We start from the raw sequence: 27,858 nt of genomic DNA, 5'->3' as shown, positions 1-27,858 counted from the left end.
TAGTAATACTTCACATTTACATTTACATTTAAGTCATTTAGCAGACGCTCTTATCCAGAGCGACTTACAAATTGGTGAATTCACCTTCTGACATCCAGTGGAACAGCCACTTTACAATAGTGCATCTAAATCATTAAGGGGGGGGGGGTGGTGAGAAGGATTACTTATCTTATCCTAGGTATTCCTTGAAGAGGTGGGGTTTCAGGTGTCTCCGGAAGGTGGTGATTGACTCCGCTGTCCTGGCGTCGTGAGGGAGTTTGTTCCACCATTGGGGGGCCAGAGCAGCGAACAGTTTTGACTGGGCTGAGCGGGAACTGTACTTCCTCAATGGTAGGGAGGCGAGCAGGCCAGAACAGAGTAGAACAGAGTAGAACAGAGTAGTAATACTTCACATAGAACAGAGTAGTGATACTTCACATAGAACAGAGTAGTGATACTTCAGATAGAACAGAGTAGTGATACTTCACATAGAACAGAGTAGTGATACTTCAGATAGAACAGAGTAGTGATACTTCAGATAGAGTAGTGGTACTTCAGATAGAAGAGAGTAGTGATACTTCAGAAATTACAGAGTAGTGATTCTTCAGAAATAACAGAGTAGTGATACTTCAGATAGAACAGAGTAGTGACACTTCAGATAGAACAGAGTAGTGATACTTTAGATAGGACGGAGTAGTGATACTTTAGATAGGACGGAGTAGTGATACTTCAGATAGAAAATATTAGTTATACTTCAGATAGAACAGAGTAGTGCTACTTCGGATAGAACAGAGTAGTGATACTTCAGATAGAGAAGTGATACTTCAGATAGAGTAGTGATACTTCAGAAAGAACAGAGTGGTGATACTTCAGATAGAACAGAGTAGTGATACTTCAGATAGAACAGAGTAGTGATACTTCAGATAGAGTAGTGGTACTACAGATAGAACAGAGTAGTAATACTTCACATAGAACAGAGTAGTGATACTTCAGATAGAGTAGTGGTACTACAGATAGAACAGAGTAGTGATACTTCACATAGAACAGAGTAGTAATACTTCACATAGAACAGAGTAGTGATACTTCAGATAGAACAGAGTAGTGATACTTCAGATAGAGTAGTGGTACTACAGATAGAACAGAGTAGTAATACTTCACATAGAACAGAGTAGCAATACTTCACATAGAACAGAGTAGTGATACTTCAGATAGAACAGAGTAGTGGTACTACAGATAGAACAGAGTAGTAATACTTCACATAGAACAGAGTTGTAATACTTCACATAGAACAGAGTAGTGATACTTCAGATAGAACAGAGTAGTGATACTTCAGATAGAGTAGTGGTACTTCAGATAGAACAGAGTAGTAATACTTCAGAAATAACAGAGTAGTGATACTTCAGAATTAACAGAGTAGTGACACTTCAGATAGAACAGAGTAGTGACACTTCAGATAGAACAGAGTAGTGATACTTTATATAGGACGGAGTAGTGATACTTCAGATAGAAAATATTAGTTATACTTCAGATAGAACAGAGTAGTGCTACTTCAGATAGAACAGAGTAGTGATACTTCAGATAGAGTAGTGATACTTCAGATAGAGTTGTGATACTTCAGATAGAACAGAGTATTGATATTTCAGATTGAACAGAGCAGTGATACTTCAGATAGAGTAGTGATACTTCAGATTGAGTAGTGATACTTCAGATAGAACAGAGTAGTGATACTTTAGATAGAAGAGATTGGTGATACTTCAGATAATACAGAGAAGTGATACTTCAGATAGAGTAGTGCTACTTCAGATAGAACAGAGTAGTGATACTGCAGATAGAGTAGAGATACTTCAGATAGAGTAGAAATACTTCAGATAGAGTAGTGATACTTCAGATAGAACAGAGTAGTGATACTTCAGATAGAACAGAGAAGTGATACTTCAGATATAGTAGTCATACTTCAGATAGAACAGTGTAGTGATACTTCACATAGAACAGAGTAGTGATACTTCATATAGAACAGAGTAGTGATACTTCAGATAGAGTAGTGATACTTCAGATAGAACAGAGTAGTGCTATTTCAGGAAGAAAAGAGTAGTGATACTTCAGATAGAACAGAGTAGTGATATTTCAGATAGAAAAGAGTAGTGATACTTCAGATAGAACAGAGTAGTGATACTTCAGATAGAACAGAGTAGTGATACTTCAGATATAGTAGTGATACTTCAGATAGAACAGAGTAGTGATACTTCAGATAGAGTAGTGATACTTCAGATAGAGTAGTGATACTTCAGATAGAGTAGTGATACTTCAGATAGTGTTGTGATACTTCAGATAGTGTAGTGATACTTCAGATAGAACAGAGTAGTGATACTTGAGATAGAACAGAGTAATGATATTTCAGATAGAACAGAGTAGTGATACTTCAGATAGAACAGAGTTGTGATTCTTCAGATAGAGCAGAGTTGTCACACCCTGACCATAGTTTGCTTTGTATGTTTCTATGTTTTGTTTGATCAGGGTATGATCTGAGTGGGCATTCTATGTTACATGTCAAGTTTGTCTATTTCTATGTTTGGCCTGATATGGTTCTCAATCAGAGGCAGGTGTTAGTCATTGTCTCTGATTGGGAACCATATTTAGGTGTTGGGTTTTTTGGGTGATTGTTCCTGTCTCTGTGTTTGCACCAGATAGGGCTGTTTAGGTTTTCTCAAGTTTATTGTTTTGTTAGTCTATTCATGTATAGTTTTCTTTATTAAAGAACCATGAATAGAAACCACGCATACTTCAGATAGAACAGAGAAGTGATACTTCAGATATAGTAGTCATACTTCAGATATAACAGATTAGTGATACTTCAGATAGAACAGACTAGTCATACTTCAGATAGAACAGAGTCTTGATACTTCAGATATAGTAGTCATACTTCAGATAGAACAGAGTAGTGATACTTCAGATAGAACGGAGTAGTGATACTTCAGATAGAAAAGAGTAGTGATACTTCAGATAGAACAGAGTAGTGATACTTCAGATAGAACAGAGTAGTGATACTTCAGATAGAACAGAGTAGGGAAACTTCAGATAGAACAGAGTAGTGATACTTCAGATAGAACAGAGTAGTGATACTTCAGATAGAGTAATGATACTTCAGATAGAACAGAGTAGTGATACTTCAGATAGAACAGAGTAGTGATACTTCAGATAGGACAGAGTAGTGATATTTCAGACAGAACAGACTCTTGATACTTCAGATAGAACAGAGTAGTGATACTTCAGATAGAACAGAGTAGTGATACTTCAGATAGAACAGAGTAGTGATACTTCAGATAGAGTAATGATACTTCAGATAGAACAGAGTAGTGATACTTCAGATAGGACAGAGTAGTGATATTTCAGACAGAACAGACTCTTGATACTTCAGATAGAACAGAGTAGTGATACTTCAGATAGAACAGAGTCTTGATACTTCAGATATTGTACTCATACTTCAGATAGAACAGAGTAGTGATACTTCAGATAGAACAGAGTAGTGATACTTCAGATAGAACGGAGTAGGGATACTTCAGATAGAACAGAGTAGTGATACTTCAGATAGAACTGAGTAGTGATACTTCAGATAGAACGGAGTAGGGATACTTCAGATAGAACAGAGTAGTGATACTTCAGATAGAACAGAGTAGTGATACTCCAGATAGAACAGAGTAGTGATACTTCAGATAGAACAGAGTAGTGAAGCTTCAGATAGAGTAGTGATACTTAAGATATAACAGAGTAGTGATACTTCAGATCGAACAGAGTAGTCATACTTCCGATAGAGTAGTGATACTTCAGAACAGAGTAGTGATACTTCAGATAAAACAGAGTAGTGATACTTCAGATAGAACAGAGTAGTGATACTTCAGTTAGCGTCGTGATACTTCAGATTGAACAGAGTAGTGCTAATTCAGATAGAACAGAGTAGTGATACTTCAGATAGAACAAAGTAGTGATACTTCAGATAGAACAGAGTTGTGATACTTCAGATAGAACAAATCAAATCAAATGTATTTATATAGCCCTTTGTACATCAGCTGATATCTCAAAGTGCTGTACAGAAACCCAGCCTAAATCCCCAAACAGCAAGCAATGCGGTGGCTAGGAAAAACTCCCTAGAAAGGCCAAAACCTAGGAAGAAACCTGGAGAGGAACCAGGCTATGTGGGGTGGCCAGTCCTCTTCTGGCTGTACCGGGTGGAGATTGTAACAGAACATGGCCAAGATATTCAAATGTTCATAAATGACCAGCATGGTCAAATAACAACAATCACAGGCAGAACAGTTGAAACTGGAGCAGCAGCATGGCCAGGTGGACTGGGGACAGCAAGGAGTCATCATGTCAGGTAGTCCTGAGGCATGGTCCGAGGGCTCAGGTCCTCCGAGAGAGAGAAAGAAAGAGTGAAAGAGAGAATTAGAGAGAGCATACTTAAATTCACACAGGACACCAGATAGGACAGGAGAAGTACTACAGATATATCAAACTGACCGTAGCCCCCCGACACATAAACTGCTGCAGCATAAATACTGGAGGCTGAGACAGGAGGGGTCAGGAGACACTGTGTCTCCATCCTAGGACACCCTCGGACAGGGCCAAGCAGGAAGGATATGACCCCACCCACTTTGCCAAAGCACAGCCCCCACACCACTAGAGGGATATCTTCAACCACCAGCTGAAAGTGTAATCTGCATAGCAGTGAAAGTTAACATTATGTTTTCGATGCAGAGCCTCCGTCTGACACCATTAAAAGGTAATTTAAAACCTGTTAAGGCTATGCACAATACTGCCCCCTTTGGAGGAATTGCGTGCCCATAGTAAACAGAAAAAAAATCTGTCCAAAATTGCTAATATATGCATATAATAATTATTCTTGAATAGAAAACACTCCTCACAGCTTCTAAACCCGTTCGAATTATGTCTGTATGTAAAGCAGAACTTACAGGGCAGCCATTCTCCCAAACTCTCTCTCTCATCAGGAAAGTTACCCCAACTTTGACGTCATCGCCCTCACCCTTCCCAACCAGCTACGGATCTGGAATCAGTTTCTGTGTGTTCGGCGCAATTTGTGTCCGTTCAATAGAGCGAGTAATGGCGAAAATCCCGTGAGCTTTGACCCGTTGGCGGGCAAAATGGTGATGTGTCACAAGAAAATATCTGTGCGTCCTGGTGCAATTGTATACAGCCTATTCTTTTGTTCCATGTCGTCTGAGAAGAGTTGCGTTCCTTCGGTCGAATCGCCAATTGTTTTGTACGTTAATAACATCCTAAAGCTTGTATCTGCACTTAGTTTGACCAGTTTAGTCGACATATAATATGCAATTTTGAAGTTTTGATGCGCAACTGTGCGGGACCAGAAGTAATTTTGGGTGCATTTCAGCTGAAGCTGTTAGCATATACTAATACAAAGACACAACCTGAAACCAAACGATGTATTGGGTAAGTTTGACTCCTTCCACTACATTCTGATCGAAGACCATCAAAGGTAAGGGAATATTTATGTTGTAATTTTGTATTTCTGTTGACTCCAACATAGCAGAGAAATATTGCTTATGTCTGAGCGCCGCCTCAGATTATTGCATAGTGAATGAATTCTGTAACGTTAAAAATAAATGTAACACAGCGGTTGCATTAAGAAGCAGTGTATCTTTCTAACTATATGTAGAACATGTATATTTAGTCAAAGTTTATGATGTGTATTGCTGTTAGCTCTGCCAGATAACGCCAGATATCTATAATTTCTCCGTACATTTCTGTAGCATTTTTTGAACATGGCTCAATGTAAACGGAGATTTATGGATATAAATTGCATATTATTGAAAAAAAACATAAATGTACTGTGTAACATGTCCTATTACTGTCATCTGATGAAGATTTTCAAAAGGTTCGTGAATTATTTTTCTTTTAATCTAGCGTTTGTGATTGTGTCTAAGAATATTTTTGCATTCTGTGCGCCATCTTTTGAGTTGAGCTTGGGGGACGTGTACCGTGATGTCGTTAACACCTTCACAGTCTCAGTGCTATGATGGGGTCTAAAACCAGACTGAAGCATTTTGTATACATTGTTTGTCTTTAGGAAGGCAGTGAGTCGCTGCGCAACAGCATTTTCATTTTTTTTTGAGGGGAATTATAGATTAAATATAGGCCGATAGTTTTTAATATTTTCCGGCTCAAGGTTTGGCTTTTTCAAGAGAGGCTTTATTACTGCCACTTTTAGTGAGTTTGGTACTGTCACGTCTAATCAAGGTGGGTGGAATCAGGCGCAGAGAGCAGATAGCGATAATAAAGTTTTATTCTCCCGTGAACAAAATAAACAACGGTCAACCCAAATACAGACAAGTTGAATATATCCAACACAGGATAAAGACTAACCGGAGAATAAGAAACACAAAACACCGACAGACAAAACGAATGACAAAATAAACAATCCTGCACAAAACAAGGGCGGGACAACCTACATTAAATACAGACACTAATAAACTAAACAACACACAGGTGAAACCAATTAGACAAAACCAACAGATACACGAAAAAGGGATCGGTAGTGGCTAATAGGACGGTGACGACGACCGCCGAGCATCGCCCGAACGGGCAGGAGAGCCAACTTCGGCGGAAGTCGTGACAGGTACTCATCCGGTGGATAGGGAGCTGTTTATTATGTTCAACATAGGAGGGCCAAGCACAGGAAGCAGCTCTTTCAGGATTTTAGTTGGAATGGTGTCCAGTATGCAGCTTGAAGGTTTAGAGGCCATGATTATTTTCATCATTGTGTCAAGAGATATAGTACTAAAACTCTTAAGTGTCTGTCCTGATCCTAGGTCCTACACAGATTTAAAAATGAGTCAGTAATTTGCTATCTAATGATCATGATCTTTTCCTCAAATAAGGTCATGAATTTATTACTGCTGAAGTGAAAGCCATCCGCTTTTTGGGAATGCTGCTTTTTAGTTAGCTTTGCGACAGTATCAAAAATGCATTTTAGATTGTTCTTATTTTCCTGAATTAAGTTGGAAAAATAGGATGATCGAGCAGCAGTGAGGGCTCTTCGATACTGCACGGTACTGTCTTTCCAAGCTAGTTGGAAGACTTCCAGTTTGTTGTGGCGCCATTTCCATTCCAATTTTCTGGAAGCTTGTTTCAGAGCTCGGGTATTTTCTGTATACCAGGGAGCTATTTTCTTATGACAAATGTATTTAGCTTTTAGGGGTGCAACTGCATCTAGGGTATTGCTGTTAACTTCTTGATGCACCCATCCCGTTAGCGGGATCATTTACATCAACATCAGCTGGATTGCAGCGAGCCAAATTCAAATAAAATTACAAAAAATATTTAATTTTCATGAAAACACAAGTGCAATATAGCAAAGCACAGCTTAGTTGTTGTTAATCCACCAGACAAGTTTCGGCGAAAGCTTTTTTGTAAGCAAAAGTGTTTATGTAAGCACATCTCTCTCAGTAGACAAAATATTACAAACAGCTAGCCGCCAAGTAGATTGGTCACGAAGTCAGAAAAGCAATATATTAAATTGCTTACCTTTGATGAACTTCGGATGTTTGCACTCACGAGACACCCAGTTACACAATAAATGTTCCTTTTGTTCCATAAAGATTATTTTTATTTCCAAAATACCTCCATTTGTTTGGCGCATTATGTTCAGAAATCCACAGGCGCGAGCGGTCACGACATCGCAGACGAAAATTCCAAATAGTATCCGTAATGTCCACAGAAACATGTCAAACGTTTCTTATAATCAATCGATAATATTTCAACCGGGACTTTAGCTTCGTCAATAGGAGAGAGAGAGACACAATGGCTGCTCCAAAATGTTGCGCTAGCAAAATTCTGGGGACACCCACCTATACACTGACGCGATGTGATCTTTCTCGCTCATTTTTCAAAATAAAAGCCTGAAACTATGTCTAAAGACTGTTCACAACATGGGGAAGCCACAGGAAATGGAATCTGGTTGATATCCCTTTAAATGGAGGGAAGGCATTCAATGGAACATGGAGCTTTCAAAATAGAGGCCACTTCCTGGTTGAATTTTCCCCAGGTTTTCGACCGCAATATCAGACAATAAATATTTCGACATTTTTGGAAACTTTAGAGTGTTTTCTATCCTTATCTGACAATTATATGCATATTCTAGATTCTGGGTGTCAGGCATATGTGTAATAGGTGGCAGGGAAGTCAGGAGAGTCGAATGGAGTGTAAAATGGAGTCTTTTAATAAAGTTCACGGAGTATGCTCCATAACACTAAATGTACATAAACAAACAAACATGGGTACGAGGACCCGACGCGCACCTATACAACATCACACTACACTGACAACAAAACAATCTCTGACAAAGACATGAGGGGAAAAAGAGGGTTAAATACACAACAGGTAATGAATGGGATTGAAAACAGGTGTGTGGGAAGACAAGACAAAACCAATGGAAAATGAAAAAAGGATCAATGATGGCTAGAAGACCGGTGACGTCGAACGCCGAGCACCGCCCGAACAAGGAGAGGCAACGACTTCGGCAGAAGTCGTGACACTGGGCCTGAGAAATAGGCATTCAATTTGGGTATGTTTTTCATCCAAGAATCAAAATACTGCCCCCTACACTCAACAGGTTTAAGAGAATGTTGTTCTCAATGTTCATAAACCACTTCATTTAAACTACTCAGTCTGCAACCAAGAATTTGTAAGATTGATTGGTTGAATGAAACAGATGGAGGCCCAGCTACAATTAGTCAAAATGTTTATTCACAAGAGCGCTAGTCCGTTGTACAAAACCATTCCTTTTATACTGGCTCCTTACACACTTACATTCACACACAAACAGTAGGCATCCTACGCACATACTGTATCACTACCCAGCCGACAAAGATTAAGGAGACCGTGAGAAGTACTCCCTGTCCTCCCTCAAGATTCGAAAGACCGTGAGAAGTACTCCCTGCCCTCTCCCAAATATCTCAAAGGCCCTTAGCAAGGTTGACACTGAATTTTGCTCAGACAGTCTGTGTTTAAGATACTATGAAGACATATTGTACAGATATATAGTTTTACCCTAATTCTGACTAAAACTACACACATCATTTATTATAATTTTACTGACTAAATCTACACACATCATTAATAATAATTGTATGATTCTAATCAATTTCATACATTATATGGTTTCAGGGTGGAATATTCTAGTCATTAATTTAAACATATACGTTCCATTATCAATCCACCATTAATGACTAAATAATACACACTGATACATCAAACCCTATATGGAAACATAAATTGTATACAAGAATAATTCAAACCAATACATGTATGTACATTCGATATTCATCTATGACTGTTATAGGCCTATATCCAATTATAACGCTTCCAGTTAGGATTTTTACTACAATCTTCATAAAAAAAGAGTCTAAAAATTAAAAATAGTCTCATCCAACATTGGCTCCTTGTAGTTAAAAGAAACGGAGCCATCTCCTAGGCCTGGAGGCCTGTATTCGTCATTCCACTGGCCGGAGCTCGGAATCGGTCTGTACCTCACCATCTGTTGCGTCATTGACCTCTCCAAAGTCCTAGTGATCAAACCTCTCATACACGGAATCGAACAACATCCACACAGAACCAACACACTCATACAGGTGAAAGTTGCCCACAACACAGTGATGATGACATTTTCCCATTTCCCAAACATACTGTCAAACCAATTTGTAAGAAAATGATCCACCCCAGAGTTCTCTGCTAATTCGTGAGCTGATGTGATTAAACCAGCCAGGGCCTTGGTCACTGATCTGTCTGGAGCTGTGTTATCAAAAAATAAATGCACAGCAATGAACCCCAATCACTCCACATACCCCGCCTTTTTCTGCCAATTAACACATTGAGAGTCAGTCTATTTTACCAGGTCGTGAGGGAGCTGGCGGATAATTGGTCAGAGAACCCCTTTACTGCATCTCCGGTATCATTCACGGATCTCTGTTGATTATAATAGATGTCATTAAACCAAATCACATTTTTATTTATTGCCAACCATCAAACGAACGTAGTGGTAAAGTCTTCATCTATTTGATTCATAGCTTTGTATTAATCTGTAACTTCCCTGAGTATGCCAATATCATACAGCTAGACAAAGCTACTCCTGGTCAAAACTCCTCCTGTGCCTACTTTAGGCTCCTATAATTGGCCTCTGAGGACTAACACAATCTGGTTGGACCAATAACACCAGGGCGCAAGTTCCTAACCACCCTTTTCGGTAGTTTCTGTCGTATGCGTCCTTTGCTGGTACGAGCCCACCCTACATCAGATATAGGTGCTGTGAGGTTTAAGAATTGTCTCCTGTACTTCCAAACCTAAGTCAGTCACATTAACAATTGCATTTCAGCCATTAAAATCATCTAAGTTCTCGTGCCATTTTTGTATCGATAACACTGGTACTCAACAGAATTTAAAGTGAACCAAGGTGGGTTGGCCGAGTACTTCAATCTGGCCAACCCAATCCCTGTAAAGTTATTTGCTTTCCTAGGGAATTGTTTAATGTTTACCTTAAATCCTACATCTTGATCTTCTTTGACTCCTTATTCTGTAAGTCACTCATCAGTGTATTACATAGTTTATCTTTTACTTCTTATCAAAGACAATGGTGTCCTATAATTAGTACCGGCAGGTGGTTTATCTGGATGTATCAGAGAGTTTTCAAAGACGAGGATGCAGTTCAGAGCCCCTACTCTTCCCAAAAACCGCCAATCCTCTCCTGCCCTTAGTCGGTCTGCTAGGTATCACCCCATGCTCACACTTCTAAGATCACCCACAGTGATGAACGGAAACATCATTATTTGGGGATGCTTTTCTGCAAAGGGGACAGGACAACTGCACCGTATTGAGGGGAGGTGTGCCTCTGGGAGATTTAACATTGGCAGGAGATTTAAGATGTCTTTGGGTGATACCGCATTCCATAGCATGAGTTAATGTTTCTGTACTGCAGAACCAGGAGAGATGGCTCCAGTATGGAGTTGGGGGACCAGATCCTGGTTTCTACACAATGAGGAAAGTATATACAACAGATACTGTTTGCTGTGAATAATTAGTAACCCTGTGACACATTCCATACATCTGTTGTTTGTCATGAACATCCAGGAGGATGGACTTTGCTATAAAATGCTGTAGCAGTGATCACCTCCAGTGGTGATATAAAATGCTGTGGCTCAAAACAGCTGATTGAGTTCTCAGTGATCACCTCCAGGGGTGATTACCGACCAGCTCTGTTACTGCAGTCATAAATAAAAGTGTGATTGTTTTGAAGAAATCTAAAAGTCTATTCTTTTGATTACAATAATTCCACCACATTTCTCTACCTTGATCTTGTATCTCCTTAGTCCCGGACCATTCTCACTGTCTTCTCCACCTTGTCCAGTCTCTCCCTGGTCCCGGACCATTCTCACTATCTTCTCCACCTTGATCCTGTATCTCTCTGGTCCTGGGCCACCTTCACTGTCATCTCCACCTTGATCCTGTATCTCTCTGGTCCTGGACCACCCTCACTGCCTCCACTCTCAGTTGTTGCACCTCCACTGGCTGTTTCATTGCCTCACACCCACCATACACCACACTGTGAACACCCAGACAACTCGACAACACCTTATACTACCCTGCTTGTTCAGGCACGCTTCTAAACACGTTATACCTCCCTATTGTCTTTGCTTAATCACTCTGCTCCATGTCCTTACAGAACACCAACAAGCTACCATCTCTCTGCTCCATGTCCTTTTAGAACACCAACAAGCTCCCATCTCTGAACTCTCTAGCATCAACCACTGCCCAATATATATTTTTTTTTAATCAGACGTTAACCTTATTGGATTCATACTTTCTCTCCGGCTACAAAGTGCCATCTAAAGAAACAAATATCTAGGTCGCTATTAGCTACATCTTGTAATGACAGACACATTCATTGAGATAGAATTGGCTAAACAAAAGACAGATTTATGTTATTTCTGTCAGTGAGAGGATCTCTGGAAATGCACGATAGGTATCCAGTTTGTTACATTCAATAACATTGGTTTAGAAATGGTAAGTTGTCAGTGAAATATTGTTAATGTTTTTCTAATAATATACTACCCGCTGGGCACACACTGGTTAATTCAACACAGTTTCACGGTATTTCAATGAAAGTACCCTGAACCAATGTTGAATTAATGTTGAATTAACTTATGTGCCCAGTGGGTGTGGTTCTTGTGACATTTTGACATCAAAGTATAGCTAATCAAGGTTAAAGATTTCAGTGACTAATCTGTGATCGCTACATATATATAATACATTCTTTATTAAATACTATGTGTACTGTTTCCATAGTCACACAATGACGCACTTGACAATATGAAATAAAACAAGAAAGATAATGACTTCATGCTTCTTCATCAGTTTAATAGGTTTGCATAATGTCTATGATAGTGTAGAGAGAAAGAACATACAGTTCATGAAAGTAGCCTATATGATAATGAGACAGACCCTATTGGTTCCCTTTAGATAAAACTATTGAATATTCCATGCAGGTAAATAAGAACACTTCAAAAGACTTCATTCATCAAGGCCTAATCTAAGTGGTTCTTCTTGTCACACTCAGAGTCATGGCAGCCACACTTATCAATGTAAATGTAGGACTGCATGATCTTCTTCCCATCTGGGCAGACCATCTCCACCTTCCTCTCACTGGTCGACATCTCTTGACAGCAGGAGCAGGAGTGCATCAGGGTGTTTTTCTCTGCAGAGTACCTAGCAAACAGGACACACAAACAACACTGTTAGAAACAGTACCACATTTATTCTGCTATAGGTCAACTTCCATTGAATTCTCACCCTTCATTCCAATTCCCCACTTACAAATTTCTAAAAAGACCCAAATGCATGTTGAGTTAGTTTCTGTGTATTGTTTTGGCATGTGTGTGTGTGTGTTCTTATTTAGAGATTGTACTCACATAGAAGATGTTCCACAGGATCCCCGGCAGGCTGAGATTTGCACCGGCACAGAGGACCTGCAGTTATTCACCTCGAGGTAGGTGGTGGTGTTCTTCACGTCACAGTGACTGATTAAAGTGCCTGTGGAGGTAGACAGAGTTAAGGAGGACATTTTAAAGTGGTGAGTTTCTCCCTTACTATGTAAAGATGGACTAAAGATGAGCAACTTGAAAAAGTACATCACATCTGTATTCAGTTTCATATACAGTAACTCAACATTGATTTATTGTGTCATAAAAGGTCAGGTTCATAAGAGGTCAGGTTCCTAAGAGGTCAGGTTCATAAGAGGTCAGGTTCCTAAGATGTCAGGTTCATAAGAGGTTAGGTTCATAAGAGGTTATATTCATAAGATGTTATGTTCATAAGAGGTTATGTTCATAAGAGATCAGGTTCATAAGAGGTCAGGTTCCTAAGATGTCAGGTTCATAAGAGATCAGGTTCATAAGAGGTTATGTTCATAAGAGGTCAGGTCCCTAAGAGGTCAGGTTCATAAGAGATCAGTTTCATAAGAGGTTATGTTCATAAGAGGTCAGGTTCATAAGAGGATTTATGTTCATAAGAGGTCAGGTTCATGAGAGGTTATGTTCATAAGAGGTTATGTTCATAAGAGGTCAGGTTCATAAGAGGATTTATGTTCATAAGAGGTTATGTTCATAAGAGGTCAGGTTCATAAGAGGTTATGTTCATAAGAGGTTATGTTCATAAGAGGTCAGGTTCCTAAGAGGTCAGGTTCATAAGAGATCAGGTTCATAAGAGGTTATGTTCATAAGAGGTCAGGTTCATAAGAGGATTTATGTTCATAAGAGGTCAGGTTCATAAGAGGATTTATGTTCATAAGAGGTCAGGTTCATAAGAGGTTATGTTCAGATGAGGTCAGGTTCATAAGAGGTCATGTTCATAAGAGGTCAGGTTCATAAGAGGCTTTGTTCATAAGAGGTTATGTTCAGAAGAGGTCAGGTTCATAAGAGGTCAGGTTCATAAGAGGTTATGTTCATAAGAGGTCAGGTTCATAAGAGGCTTTGTTCATAAGAGGTCAGGTTCATAAGAGGTTATGTTCATAAGAGGTCAGGTTCATAAGAGGCTTTGTTCATAAGAGGTTAGGTTCATAAGAGGCTTTGTTCATAAGAGGTTATGTTCATAAGAGCTCAGGTTCATAAGAGGTCAGGTTCATAAGAGGTTATGTTCATAAGAGGTCAGGTTCATAAGAGGCTTTGTTCATAAGAGGTCAGGTTCATAAGAGGTTATGTTCATAAGAGGTTATGTTCAGAAGAGGTCAGGTTCATAAGAGGTCAGGTTCATAAGAGGTCAGGTTCATAAGAGGCTTTGTTCATGAGAGGTTATGTTCATAAGAGGTCAGGTTATGGACCTCGGTTGTTACCCCCTTTCCTTGTGTTCTTTTTTCATTCAACTTTTTCACTCCGGAGGCTTTGTCTCGACATGGTCGTCAGGACCTCCAACAGCCGAAGCTAAGTAGTAACATTGCAATTAGAAGGCATCATGTTAGTCGCTGTACTCATAATATACAGAAGAATGATCACCTTACGGCGAGGATAGCTGAAGCAATAGTCTGTAGGCACGGGTAATTTCACTGTAGGAAAGGATGAAACAGTGTCTGTGCCACCAGTAAGTACAGATAGCAATGTTGGAGTAAATCCCCTCGTACGGTCCCTGCAGCCAGACATTTTTTTATTTTTTTATTTAACCTTTATTTAACCAGGTAGGCTAGTTGAGAACAAGTTCTCATTTGCAACTGCAACCTGGCCAAGACAAAGCAAGGCAGTGTGACACAGACAACAACACAGAGTTACAAGCTAATAACACAAGCAAGTCAATGGCACAGTAGAGAAAGGAAAGTCTATATACAGTGTGTGCAAAAGGCATGAGGTGGTAGGCAATAAATAGGCCATAGGAGTGAATAATTACAATTTAACAGATTAACACTGGAGTGATAAATGAGCAGATGACGATGTGCAAGTAGTGATACTGGTGTGCAAAAGATCAGAAAAGTGAATAAAACCAATATGGGGATGAGGTAGGTAGATTGGGTGGGCTATTTACAGATGGACTATGTACAGCTGCAGCGATCGGTTAGCTGCTCAGATAGTTGATGTTTAAAGCTGGTGAGGGGAATAAAAGTCTTTGCAATTCGTTCCAGTCAATGGTAGCAGAGAACTGGAAGGAAAGGCGGCCAAATGAGGTGTTGGCTTTGGGGATGATCAGTGAGATATAGCTGCTGGAACGTGTGCTACGGGTGGGTGTTGTTATCGTGACCAGTGAACTGAGATAAGGCAGAGCTTTACCTAGCATAGAGTTATAGATGACCTGGAGCCAGTGGGTCTGGCGACGAATATGTAGCAAGAGCCAGCCGACTAGAGCATACAGGTCGCAGTGGTGGGTGGTTTAAGGTGATTTGGTAACAAAACGGATGGCACTGTGATAGACTGCATCCAGTTTGCTAAGTAGAGTGTTAGAGGCCATTTTGTAGATGACGTCGCCGAAGTCGAGGATCGGTAGGATAGTCAGTTTTACTAGGGTAAGTTTGGCGGCATGTGTAAAGGAGGCTTTCTTGCGAAATAGAAAGCCGATTCTAGATGTAGATTTTTTTAGAAAGCCGAACCGAGCAGCCGGACTTTCTCATGGCTTCTGGAGGGAAATGCTGTAGGAACTCTCAACCGGTGTCGCTCATTCTGCCGACAGAAACGTTCAACCGGTTTTCCCCATTAAGCAACAGGTCGGAGTCTGAGACCAAGCCTCCCACCATTAGCTCTGACAAATTGAACACCCTAGTCATTGGCGACTCCATTACCTGCAGTATTAGACTTAAAACGAATCATCCAGCGATCATACACTGTTTACCAGGGGGCAGGGCTACCGACGTTAAGGCTAATCTGAAGATGGTGCTGGCTAAGGCTAAAACTGGCGAGTGTAGAGAATATAGAGATATTGTTATCCACGTCGGCACCAACGATGTTAGGACGAAACAGTCAGAGGTCACCAAGCGCAACATAGCTTCAGTGTGTAAATCAGCTAGAAAGATGTGTCAGCATCGAGTAATTGTCTCTGGTCCCCTCCCAGTTAGGTGGAGTGATGAGCTCAACAGCAGTCTTACAACTCAATCGCTGGTTGAAACTGTTTTCTGCCCCTCCCCAAAATATAGAATTTGTAGATAATTGTCCCTCTTTTTGGGACTCACCCACAAACAGGACCAAGCCTGGCCTGCTGAGGAGTGACAGACGCCATCCTAGCTGGAGGGTTGCTCTCATCTTATCTACCAACATAGACAGGGCTCTCACTCCTCTAGCTCCACAATGAGATAGGGTGCAGGCCAGGCAGCAGGCTGTTAGCCAGACTGCCAGCTTAGTGGAGTCTGCCACTAGCACAGTCAGTGTAGTCAGCTCAGCTATCCCCATTGAGACCATGTCTGTGCCTCAATCTAAGTTGGGCAAAACTAAACATGGCAGTGTTCGCCTTAGCAATCTCACTAGGATAAAGACCTCCTCCATTCCTGCCATTATTGAAAGAGATCGTGATACCTCACATCTCAATATAGAGCTACTTAATGTTAGATCCCTCACTTCAAAGGCAGTTATAGTCAATGAATTTACCACTGATCATAATATTGATGTGATTGGCCTGACTGAAACATGGCTTAAGCCTGATGAATTTACTGTGTTAAATGAGGCCTCACCTACTGGTTACACTAGTGCCCATATCCCCCGTGCATTCCGCAAAGGGGGAGGTTGCTAACATTTACGATAGCAAATTTCAATTTACAAAAAAGAAAAACTATGTTTTTGTCTTTTGAGCTTCTTTCTAGTCATGGAATCTCTGCAGCCTACTCAATCACTTTTATAGCTACTGTTTACAGACCTCCTGGGCCATATACAGTGTTCCTCACTAAGTTCCCTGAATTCCTATCGAACCTTGTAGTCATAGCAGATAATATTCAAATTTTGGGGGATTTTAAAGACCCTTCCAAAATAAAGTACCCATTTAAGCTAACCCAAATGGGCATTTAACATGTCACAACAGATCACTTACAAATATTGATTACTGTGATGGGAATGAAATTAGATTGGAATGAGTTGAGATGAGAATAAGATGAAAATCAAAATGAGATTGAAATGAGATGAGAATGAGATGAGAATGAGATGAGATGGGAATGAGATGAGAATGAGATGGGAATGAGTTGGGAATGAGATGAGATGGGAATGAGAATGAGATGAGAATGAGATGGGAATGAGAATGAGATGGAATGGGATGGGAATGAGATGAGAAGAGAATGAGATGGGAATGAGATGAGAATGACATGGATACCTTGAATTGCATGTTGGCTGGATAGTAGAGCCACAAGCCTTATACACTTTGGTCTTAAGGCATGTCAGTTCTGTTAATATGATCAAGCTGGAATGAAAGACAACACAGTAAGTATACAATTTGTAAATGCAGGTTGTCAAAATTCAATGAATTATGATAAATCATAAAGTTATTAGAATTATTTAAAACTGTGTTAACATCTAGCCTGCATCCGAAATTGGATCCTATTCCCTACTTAGATCACTACTTATGGCAGGAGCCTGGTCAAAAGCAGTGCACTATGTAGGGAATAGGATCCCATTGGGGACACAGTTCTTATTGGATATGAAAGTCCTTCCCTACCACATGTTCCATTAGTTGATGTCCTCCAGTCGATACAGACTCCAGCTGCTGCACACCTAACAGCGTAGGCTTCCAGGCTGGAGCAACCGATTGAGATATTTGGCATGTGGCAGACATCAAACTTACAGGCCTCGAAGAAGGGTTGTTGTGGGATAACGTCATGGCATTGCTTAAAGACCCTTCCAAAATAAAGACCCCATTTAAGTTATTATATCGGCCTAACCCAAAAGGGGCATTTAACATGTCACAACAGATTTCTTACAAATATTGACTACTCTATGCCTTACACGCTAAATTATTTGTGAAGCATCTATGAAGTTCTTATGAATATGACATATGACATACGGCATAAACAGTCTGTAAGATAAGTTTGGTTCTAAGTTATGGAACAACAACCCTTGCCTTTACCGGAGAGTTGACAGACTTGTATGTATACAGTTTCACAGCAACCTCAATCAGATTCCCTGGTCTTTGTAATATAGCTGTCTCTTTGTGTTGTTACCAGGTTACACGTCTTACGGGCTAAGTATGATGTCACAGATTGATGTCTTTCCTGACGGGCAGGTTGGAGGCGTAGGGGTAGGTAGGGTAGGTGGGGTAGGTAGGGTAGGGGGTGGGGTAGGGGGTTGCCGTTCACAGTAGGGTTTTTTAACATCAGGAATCTTCCATTCATGAGCCATCCCAGGACATGATGGGTCAATCTGTCTGTATTCTCTCTGTAATAATAACAAAAAACGTCAAATCATTTCAACAAATGTTCAGTTTACTCACAGAGTACTATAAGCTTTTCATCTGATTTATACTTAAAGTGTTTTTGGTCTACATAATGGATGCATCCCAAATGGGACCCTATTCCCCCTGGTTAAAAGGAGTGCACTACAATGGGATCCTATTACCCTGTGCTCTGACCTCTTTCTCCCCTCTCTCTCCAGATGAAATCTCGCTTCTCGCTTCTTGCTTCTTGTATTGGACACCGTGTATATGGTTTGTCCAGTGACAATGACTTCCCATTCATTTTTGTCCATTTCAGGGGGGTGTTTCCTTACCCTAGTAAAACTGACTATCCTACCGATCCTCGACTTCGGCGAAGTCATCTACAAAATAGCTTCCAATACTCTACTCAGCAAACTGGATGTAGTTTATCACAGTGTCATCCGTTCGGTTACTAAAGCACCTTATACCACCCACCACTGCGACCTGTATGCTCTTGTTGGCTGGCACTCGCTACATATTCGTCGCCAGACCCACCTGCTCCAGGTCATCTACAAGTCCATGCTAGGTAAAGCTCACGTTGGCAATACCCACCCGTAGCACGCGCTCCAGCAGGTGTATCTCACTGATCATCCCTAACGTCAACACCTGATTTGGCCGCCTTTCCTTCCAGTTCTCTGCTGCCTGTGACTGGAACGAATTGCAAAAATCGCTGAATTTGGAGACTTTTATCTCCCTCACCAACTTTAAACATCTGCTATCTGAGCAGCTAACCGATCGCTGCAGCTGTACATAGTCGGCTGTACATAATCGGTAAATAGCTCACCCAATTTACCTACCTCATCCCCATACTGTTTTTGTTTATTTACTTTTCTGCTATTTTGCACACCAGTATCTCTACCTGCACATGACCATCTGATCATTAATCACTCCAGTGTTTTCAGCTAAATTGTAATTATTCGCCTACCTCCTCATGCCTTTTGCACACAATGTATATAGACTATTTTTTCCTTTTTTTCTACTGTCTTAATGACTTGTTTATTGTCTACTCCATGTGTAACTCTGTGTTGTTGTCTGTTCACACTGCTATGCTTTAACAGGGCTCCGGGCAGCCGAGCGGAAATGGAGGAAAACTCGCCTCCCTGCGGACCTGGCATCCTTTCACTCCCTCCTCTCTACATTTTCCTCCTCTGTCTCTGCTGCTAAAGCCACTTTCTACCACTCTAAATTCCAAGCATCTGCCTCTAACCCTAGGAAGCTCTTTGCCACCTTCTCCTCCCTCCTGAATCCTCCTCCCCCTCCCCCCCCTCCTCCCTCTCTGCAGATGACTTCGTCAACCATTTTGAAAAGAAGGTCGACGACATCCGATCCTCGTTTGCTAAGTCAAATGACACCGCTGGTTCTGCTCACACTGCCCTACCCTGTGCTCTGACCTCTTTCTCCCCTCTCTCTCCAGATGAAATCTCGCTTCTTGTGATGGCCGGCCGCCCAACAACCTGCCCGCTTGACCCTATCCCCTCCTCTCTTCTCCAGACCATTCCCGGAGACCTTCTCCCTTACCTCACCTCGCTCATCAACTCATCCCTGACCGCTGGCTACGTCCCTTCCGTCTTCAAGAGAGCGAGAGTTGCACCCCTTCTGAAAAAACCTACACTCGATCCCTCCGATGTCAACAACTACAGACCAGTATCCCTTCTTTCTTTTCTCTCCAAAACTCTTGAACGTGCCGTCCTTGGCCAGCTCTCCCGCTATCTCTCTCAGAATGACCTTCTTGATCCAAATCAGTCAGGTTTCAAGACTAGTCATTCAACTGAGACTGCTCTTCTCTGTATCACGGAGGCGCTCCGCACTGCTAAAGCTAACTCTCTCTCCTCTGCTCTCATCCTTCTAGACCTATCGGCTGCCTTCGATACCGTGAACCATCAGATCCTCCTCTCCACCCTCTCCGAGTTGGGCATCTCCGGTGCGGCCCACGCTTGGATTGCGTCCTACCTGACAGGTCGCTCCTACCAGGTGGCGTGGCGAGAATCTGTCTCCTCGCCACGCGCTCTCACCACTGGTGTCTCCCAGGGCTCTGTTCTAGGCCCTCTCCTATTCTCGCTATACACCAAGTCACTTGGCTCTGTCATAACCTCACATGGTCTCTCCTATCATTGCTATGCAGACGACACACAATTAATCTTCTCCTTTCCCCCTTCTGATGACCAGGTGGCGAATCGCATCTCTGCATGTCTGGCAGACATATCAGTGTGGATGACGGATCACCACCTCAAGCTGAACCTCGGCAAGACGGAGCTGCTCTTCCTCCCGGGGAAGGACTGCCCGTTCCATGATCTCGCCATCACGGTTGACAACTCCATTGTGTCCTCCTCCCAGAGCGCTAAGAACCTTGGCGTGATCCTGGACAACACCCTGTCGTTCTCAACTAACATCAAGGCGGTGGCCCGTTCCTGTAGGTTCATGCTCTACAACATCCGCAGAGTACGACCCTGCCTCACACAGGAAGCGGCGCAGGTCCTAATCCAGGCACTTGTCATCTCCCGTCTGGATTACTGCAACTCGCTGTTGGCTGGGCTCCCTGCCTGTGCCATTAAACCCCTACAACTCATCCAGAACGCCGCAGCCCGTCTGGTGTTCAACCTTCCCAAGTTCTCTCACGTCACCCCGCTCCTCCGCTCTCTCCACTGGCTTCCAGTTGAAGCTCGCATCCGCTACAAGACCATGGTGCTTGCCTACGGAGCTGTGAGGGGAACGGCACCGCAGTACCTCCAGGCTCTGATCAGGCCCTACACCCAAACAAGGGCACTGCGTTCATCCACCTCCGGCCTGCTCGCCTCCCTACCACTGAGGAAGTACAGTTCCCGCTCAGCCCAGTCAAAACTGTTCACTGCTCTGGCCCCCCAATGGTGGAACAAACTCCCTCATGACGCCAGGACAGCGGAGTCAATCACCACCTTCCGGAGACATCTGAAACCCCACCTCTTTAAGGAATACCTAGGATAGGATAAAGTAATCCTTCTCACCCCCCCCCCCTTAAATGATTTAGATGCACTATTGTAAAGTGGCTGTTCCACTGGATGTCATAAGGTGAATTCACCAATTTGTAAGTCGCTCTGGATAAGAGCGTCTGCCAAATGACTTAAATGTAAATGTAAATGTCTATTCCCCCTGGTTAAAAGGAGTGCACTACAATGGGAACCTATTCCCCCTGGTTAAAAGGAGTGCACTACAATGGGACCCTATTCCACCCGGTTAAAAGGAGTGCACTACAATGGGAGCCTATTCCCCCTGGTTAAAAGGAGTGAACTACAATGGGACCCTATTCCCCCTGGTTAAAAGGAGTGCACTACAATGGGACCCTATTCCCCCTGGTTAAAAGGAGTGAACTACAATGGGACTCTATTCCCCCTGGTTAAAAGGAGTGCACTACAATGGGACCCTATTCCCCCTGGTTAAAAGGAGTGCACTACAATGGGACCCTATTCCCCCTGGTTAAAAGGAGTGCACTACAATGGGACCCTATTCCCCCAGGATAAAAGGAGTGAACTACAATGGGACCCTATGCCCCTGGATAAAAGGAGTGCACTACAATGGGACCCTATTCCCCCTGGTTAAAAGGAGTGCACTACAATGGGACCCTATTCCCCCTGGATAAAAGGAGTGAACTACAATGGGACCCTATTCCCCCTGGTTAAAAGGAGTGCACTACAATGGGACCCTATTCCCCCTGGATAAAAGGAGTGAACTACAATGGGACCCTATTCCCCCTGGTTAAAAGGAGTGAACTACAATGGGACCCTATTCCCCCTGGTTAAAAGGAGTGCACTACAATGGGACCTTATTCCCCCTGGATAAAAGGAGTGAACTACAATGGGACCCTATCCCCCTGTTTAAAAGGAGTGCACTACATTGGGACCCTATTCCCCCTGGTTAAAAGGAGTGAACTACAATGGCACCCTATTCCACTCCACAGTGAGCGTTGCTAAATAACTATTTGTAACTACTGTAGTGTAGTACTGCACATTATATTTATAGTAGTCAGCAAGATCAGATTTCCCTTTTCATCAATACCCCCACTTTACAAAAAGTAAATAAGTTAATAATACATTTCAAAATATGAAGCTAGATTATTTTAAGTCTTAAAGTGGTATGAGAATGTCGATCTCAAATAATGTCTGTATCAAACAATATCTATATCAAAGAATGTCTGTATCAAAGAATGTCTGTATCAAATAATGTCTGTTTCAAATAATGTCTGTATCAAAGAATGTCTGTATCAAACAATATCTATATCAAAGAATGTCTATATCAAATAATGTCTATCTCAAATAATGTCTATCTCAAAGTGTACTTTTTTAAAGCGTATAAATGTGAACAATAGCACAGTTATAATTACCATATTTGTTGTCACGTTTAATCTCTTTGGAGTAAGAACGATTTTGTAAGACTTGTAATTGACAATCAGAGACTGAGGGCAGGTCGCATGTCCAGACGGATCGCAGTTATAGTTGTCGATGTTGACACTGCAGTTCTGTAGAGGAACTATTTCTTTAATCAAAACATAGGTGCAGTTTTCCTGGAAACTGTAATATTGGCCATCAAATGTGACGTAATGAGGGTCTCCCCATCCATAGCATATACCTGAGAGATAGAACAGAAGAAGGTAACAAATAGATAGATCACACATCAATACAAGAGTTTAAAGTCCTACTCCAGTCTCATTTTCACCTCATTTAACACCTGATTTACTGAACACAACAGCTGGTGTCCTCATGAAATGGCACAAGCTGATAACATCACAATGTCACTATCAGATCAGACCAAGGGTGCAACTTAAACTGGGGACGGGGGGGGGTGGACGGGGGCATGTCTCCCCCACTTTCTGAAATTGCATTTTTGTTCCCCCTCAGTACAAAACAGGGCAACGCTGCGCTTTAGCACCATGCGGACGCCTCTGAGTGGTCGAGTAGGGTGTTTGGAGTGTTTATCCGACTGGATACAAATAATAATGATAATGATTATGTCCCCCCCCACTTCTAAAACCAAAGTTGCGCCACTGGATCAGACCAACTCCTTGAAGTTTGCAGTTGTGTAAAAAAAATAATAATAATAATTTTTAAAACGTATTGTATTTCTTTAACCTTTAGTATGCGTACTTTACTGTATTTATACTTGGGATATCACTTTCAACAGGAACAGTAAAAATAACACTGGAGGACGTCTTTAAAACAAGTAAACTTGGAGTAATAAGTATTTGTAGATGGAGAAGATAATTAAAAACATTACGTTTTGAACTTACATTCACATTCGTAGTGATAGCAGCAACCTGATTCGTCATAGACTTTCACTGGTGGGTATCCATTTTCACACACAGGCTTTTCTACAGACTTACAGTCCACTGGCGTGGTGGTTATTACACCCCTGTGGCAAGTCTGAGTAGTGCAGTTGTCTGTCTTCCAAGTCTCTCCATCCTAAAGTTGAAAATGTATGTTTTAGTCCTGAAAGTAAACACACTACGTACTACACAACACTATGAACTACACAACACTATGCTCTACACAACACTATGAACTAAACAACACTATGAACTACACAACACTATGAGCTACAACAACACTATGAACTACACAACACTATGAACTACACAACACTGTGAACTACACAACACTATGCACTACACAACACTATGAACTACACAACACTATGAACTACACAACACTATGAGCTACACAACACTATGAACTACACAACACTATGAGCTACACAACACTATGAGCTACACAACACTGTGAACTACACAACACTGTGAACTACACAACACTGTGAACTACACAACACTATGCACTACACAACACTATGCACTACACAACACTATGAACTACACAACACTATGAACTACACAACACTATGAACTACACAACACTATGAGCTACACAACACTATGAGCTACACAACACTATGAACTACACAACATTATAAACTACACAACACTACGAACTACACAACACTATGAACTACACAACACTATGAACTACACAACACTATGAACTACACAACACTACAAACTCCACAACACTATGAACTACACAGCACTTTTTAACTACACAACACTACAAGCTACACAACACTATGAACAACACAACACTACGAACTACACAACACTATGAACTACACAACACTATAAACTACACAACACAATAAACTACACAACACTATGAACTACACAACACTATGAACTACACAACACTATGAACTACACAACACTATGAACTACACAACACTACGAACTCCACAACACTATGAACTACACAACACTTTTTAACTACACAACACTACAAGCTACACAACACTATGAACAACACAACACTACGAACTACACAACACTATGAGCTACACAACACTATGAGCTACACAACACTATGAGCTACACAACACTATGAGCTACACAACACTATGAGCTACACAACACTATGAGCTACACAACACTATGAGCTACACAACACTATGAATTACACAACACTATGAGCTACACAACACTACGACCTACACAACACTATGAACTACACAACACAATAAACTACACAACACTATGAACTACACAACACTATGAACTACACAACACTATGAGCTACACAACACTATGAATTACACAACACTATGAGCTACACAACACTACGAGCTACACAACACTATAAACTACACAACACTATGAACTACACAACACTATGAACTGCACAACACTATGAGCTACACAACACTATGAAGTACACAACACTACAAAGTACCGATGACTATGAAACACAATTATTCTGTTTACTTTATTTCATTACCTTTCTTGGTGGAAAGACATTCACAGCCCATGTAAGTTGTAGTCGAGGACAATGCAGATGTTGTAGTATGTGTAGCTTCTTTTGTAGCTGAGACAGTGCTGACTGTAGCTGAGACAGTGCTGACTGTAGTTGAGACAGTGCTGACTGTAGCTGAGACAGGGCTGACTGTAGTTGAGACAGTGCTGACTGTAGCTGAGACCGTGCTGACTGTAGCTGAGACAGTGCTGACTGTAGCTGAGACAGTGCTGACTGTAGCTGAGACAGTGCTGACTGTAGTTGAGACAGTGCTGACTGTCGCTGAGACAGTGCTGACTGTAGCTGAGACAGTGCTGACTGTAGCTGAGACAGTGCTGACTGTAACTGAGACAGTGCTGACTGTAGCTGGGGTCGTAGAGGGACATGGTCCGGCTTGTTTCTCAACAACACAACTTGAGTTACAGTTGGACGTGAAACTCCAGCCTGCCCCATCATTCTCATTATATATCAAGGAACCTAAACAAAAACATAATTTTAGTAATGAATAGATATTAAAAACCTATTATTATTAACAAATAGATATTAACTTAAGTGCATGAACGCAATATGTATTCTCAATTTATAATTTTAATGAAGGAAGCTATCACTTACCAGCAGGGAAAGGTAGATTTTTATATGTGCAAAAACATAATGTGGTAGGATTTGTGGAGGTGGTAGTGGTAGGGGTTGTGGTAGTGGTAGGGGTAGAGGTTGGAGTAGTGGTAGAGACAGTGGTAGAGGTTGTGGTAGCGGTGGGGGTTGTGGTAGTGGTAGGGGTTGTGGTAGTGGTAGGGGTTGTGGTAGTGGTAATGATAGGGGTTGTTGTTGGGGTAGTGATATTAGTTGGGGTTGGGGTACTGATAGAGGTTGTTGTTGGGGTAATGATAGGGTTTGTTGTTGGGGTAATGATAGGGGTTGTCGTTGGGGCAGTGGTAGGGGTTGTCGTTGGGGTAATGGTAGGGGTTGTCGTTGGGGTAATGGTAGGGGTTGTCGTTGGGGTAATGGTAGGGGTTGTGGTTGGGGTAATGGTAGGGGTTGTGGTTGGGGTAATGGTAGGGGTTGTGGTTGGGGTAATGGTAGGGGTTGTTGTTGGGGTAATGGTAGGGTGGTTGTTGGGGTAATGGTAAGGGTTGTGGTTGGGGTAATGGTAGGGGTTGTTGTTGGGGTAATGGTAGGGGTTGTTGTTGGGGTAATGGTAGGGGTTGTCGTTGGGGTAATGGTAGGGGTTGTTGTTGGGGTAATGGTAGGGGTTGTTGTTGGGGTAATGGTAGGGGTTGTTGTTGGGGTAATGGTAGGGGTTGTTGTTGGGGTAATGGTAGGGGTTGTAGTTGGGGTAATGGTAGGGGTTGTCGTTGGGGTAATGGTAGGGGTTGTTGTTGGGGTAATGGTAAGGGTTGTTGTTGGGGTAATGGTAGGGGTGGTTGTTGAGGTAATGGTAAGGGTTGTGGTTGGGGTAATGGTAGGGGTGGTTGTTGGGGTAATGATAGGGGTTGTTGTTGGAGTAATGGTAAGGGTTGTACCTGGGGTAATGGTAAGGGTTGTTTTTGGGGTAATGGTAGGGGTTGTTGTTGGGGTAATGGTAGGGGTTGTTGTTGGGGTAATGGTAGGGGTTGTCGTTGGGGTAATGGTAGGGGTTGTTGTTGGGGTAATGGTAGGGGTTGTGGTTGTGGTTGGGTTTGATATAGTAGTTTCTTCTGTCTGTCAAAGTTGAGATTTGCTTTTCTGTTGGTTTTGTGATAGTTGGATTTGTGACTACAGTGAAGTGAAGTGGTTGATGTGTTGGTGGTGGCTGTTGTCGTTTCCTCAGAGGTAGTCCTCGTTGTTGTTGTGGTAGTAGTTGGGGTAGTAGTGGGGGTTGTTGTTGGTGGAGTTGACTCAGGACCAGTAGTAACTTCCTCTGTTGATTCACTTGTTATGGAATATGTTGTTGTCTTAGACGTTACTGTGGTTGATGGGATTTCTGTGGTGGTTGTTGTTGTTGTTGTTGTGGTGGTGGTAGGTGTTGTTGATTCTGGACCTGTTCTAATTTCCTCTGTTACTTTTGTCATTCTGGGTGGGGTTGTTGACATAGTTGTGGTTGATGGAAGTTCTGTTGTTGGTGTTGTTGGACTTTCTGTTGTTGTTCATGTTGTTGGGGTAGTTGTTGTTGTTGGACTTTCTGTTGTTGTTGTTGTTGCTGGGGTAGTTGTTGATGTTATGATGGTTGTTGTGGGCCTTTCTGAGGTGGTAGGTGTGTCATTGCTACAAACATCAACACAACATCTGACTCTGATCTCGTAGTTGTGGCATATTGGTGGGATGCCTTGATCCTTGTTGCGGCATATCAGTCCAACTGAGGGATTGCATTCAACATGTTGACCTAGTTCGGCCAAAGGAACATAGATGTTGTCTTTGGCTCTGCATTCTACATCCTTAGGTTTGCTACAAATATCAATACCAGATTTCCTTATATTTTCTATGGTCTCATAATCTCCCCCTTCTGGTCCAACAGAGGGATAGTTTTATTTTTATTTAACCTTTATTTAACCAGGAAGGGCTCATTGAGATTTAAAATATATTTTTCAAGAGTGTCCTGGCCAAGATATTCAGCACCAAGTCATTACAAATATTACAGACAGACAACATGAAAAAC

General features: G+C 41.8%; 1 long non-coding RNA gene and 1 pseudogene across 1 annotated transcript; both read right to left on the bottom strand.

The window, feature by feature from the left end:
• Window positions 1-12,399: 12,399 nt before the first annotated feature.
• Window positions 12,400-18,370, bottom strand: LOC135508910 (uncharacterized). Its single transcript, XR_010450865.1, has 5 exons — window positions 18,190-18,370; window positions 17,671-17,849; window positions 17,329-17,415; window positions 12,972-13,092; window positions 12,400-12,768 (listed from the first exon to the last, which is right to left on the bottom strand). It is a non-coding gene; the product is annotated as an uncharacterized LOC135508910 (long non-coding RNA).
• Window positions 18,371-22,781: 4,411 nt separating this feature from the next.
• On the bottom strand, window positions 22,782-27,579 carry LOC135509761 (mucin-2-like; annotated as a pseudogene).
• Between the last annotated feature and the right edge of the window lie 279 nt (window positions 27,580-27,858).

This window comes from Oncorhynchus masou, chromosome 22, assembly GCF_036934945.1.
Source record: "Oncorhynchus masou masou isolate Uvic2021 chromosome 22, UVic_Omas_1.1, whole genome shotgun sequence".
In the NCBI taxonomy this organism is placed as follows: Eukaryota; Metazoa; Chordata; class Actinopteri; order Salmoniformes; family Salmonidae; genus Oncorhynchus; species Oncorhynchus masou.
This window is presented reverse-complemented; position numbering and strand designations above follow the sequence as displayed.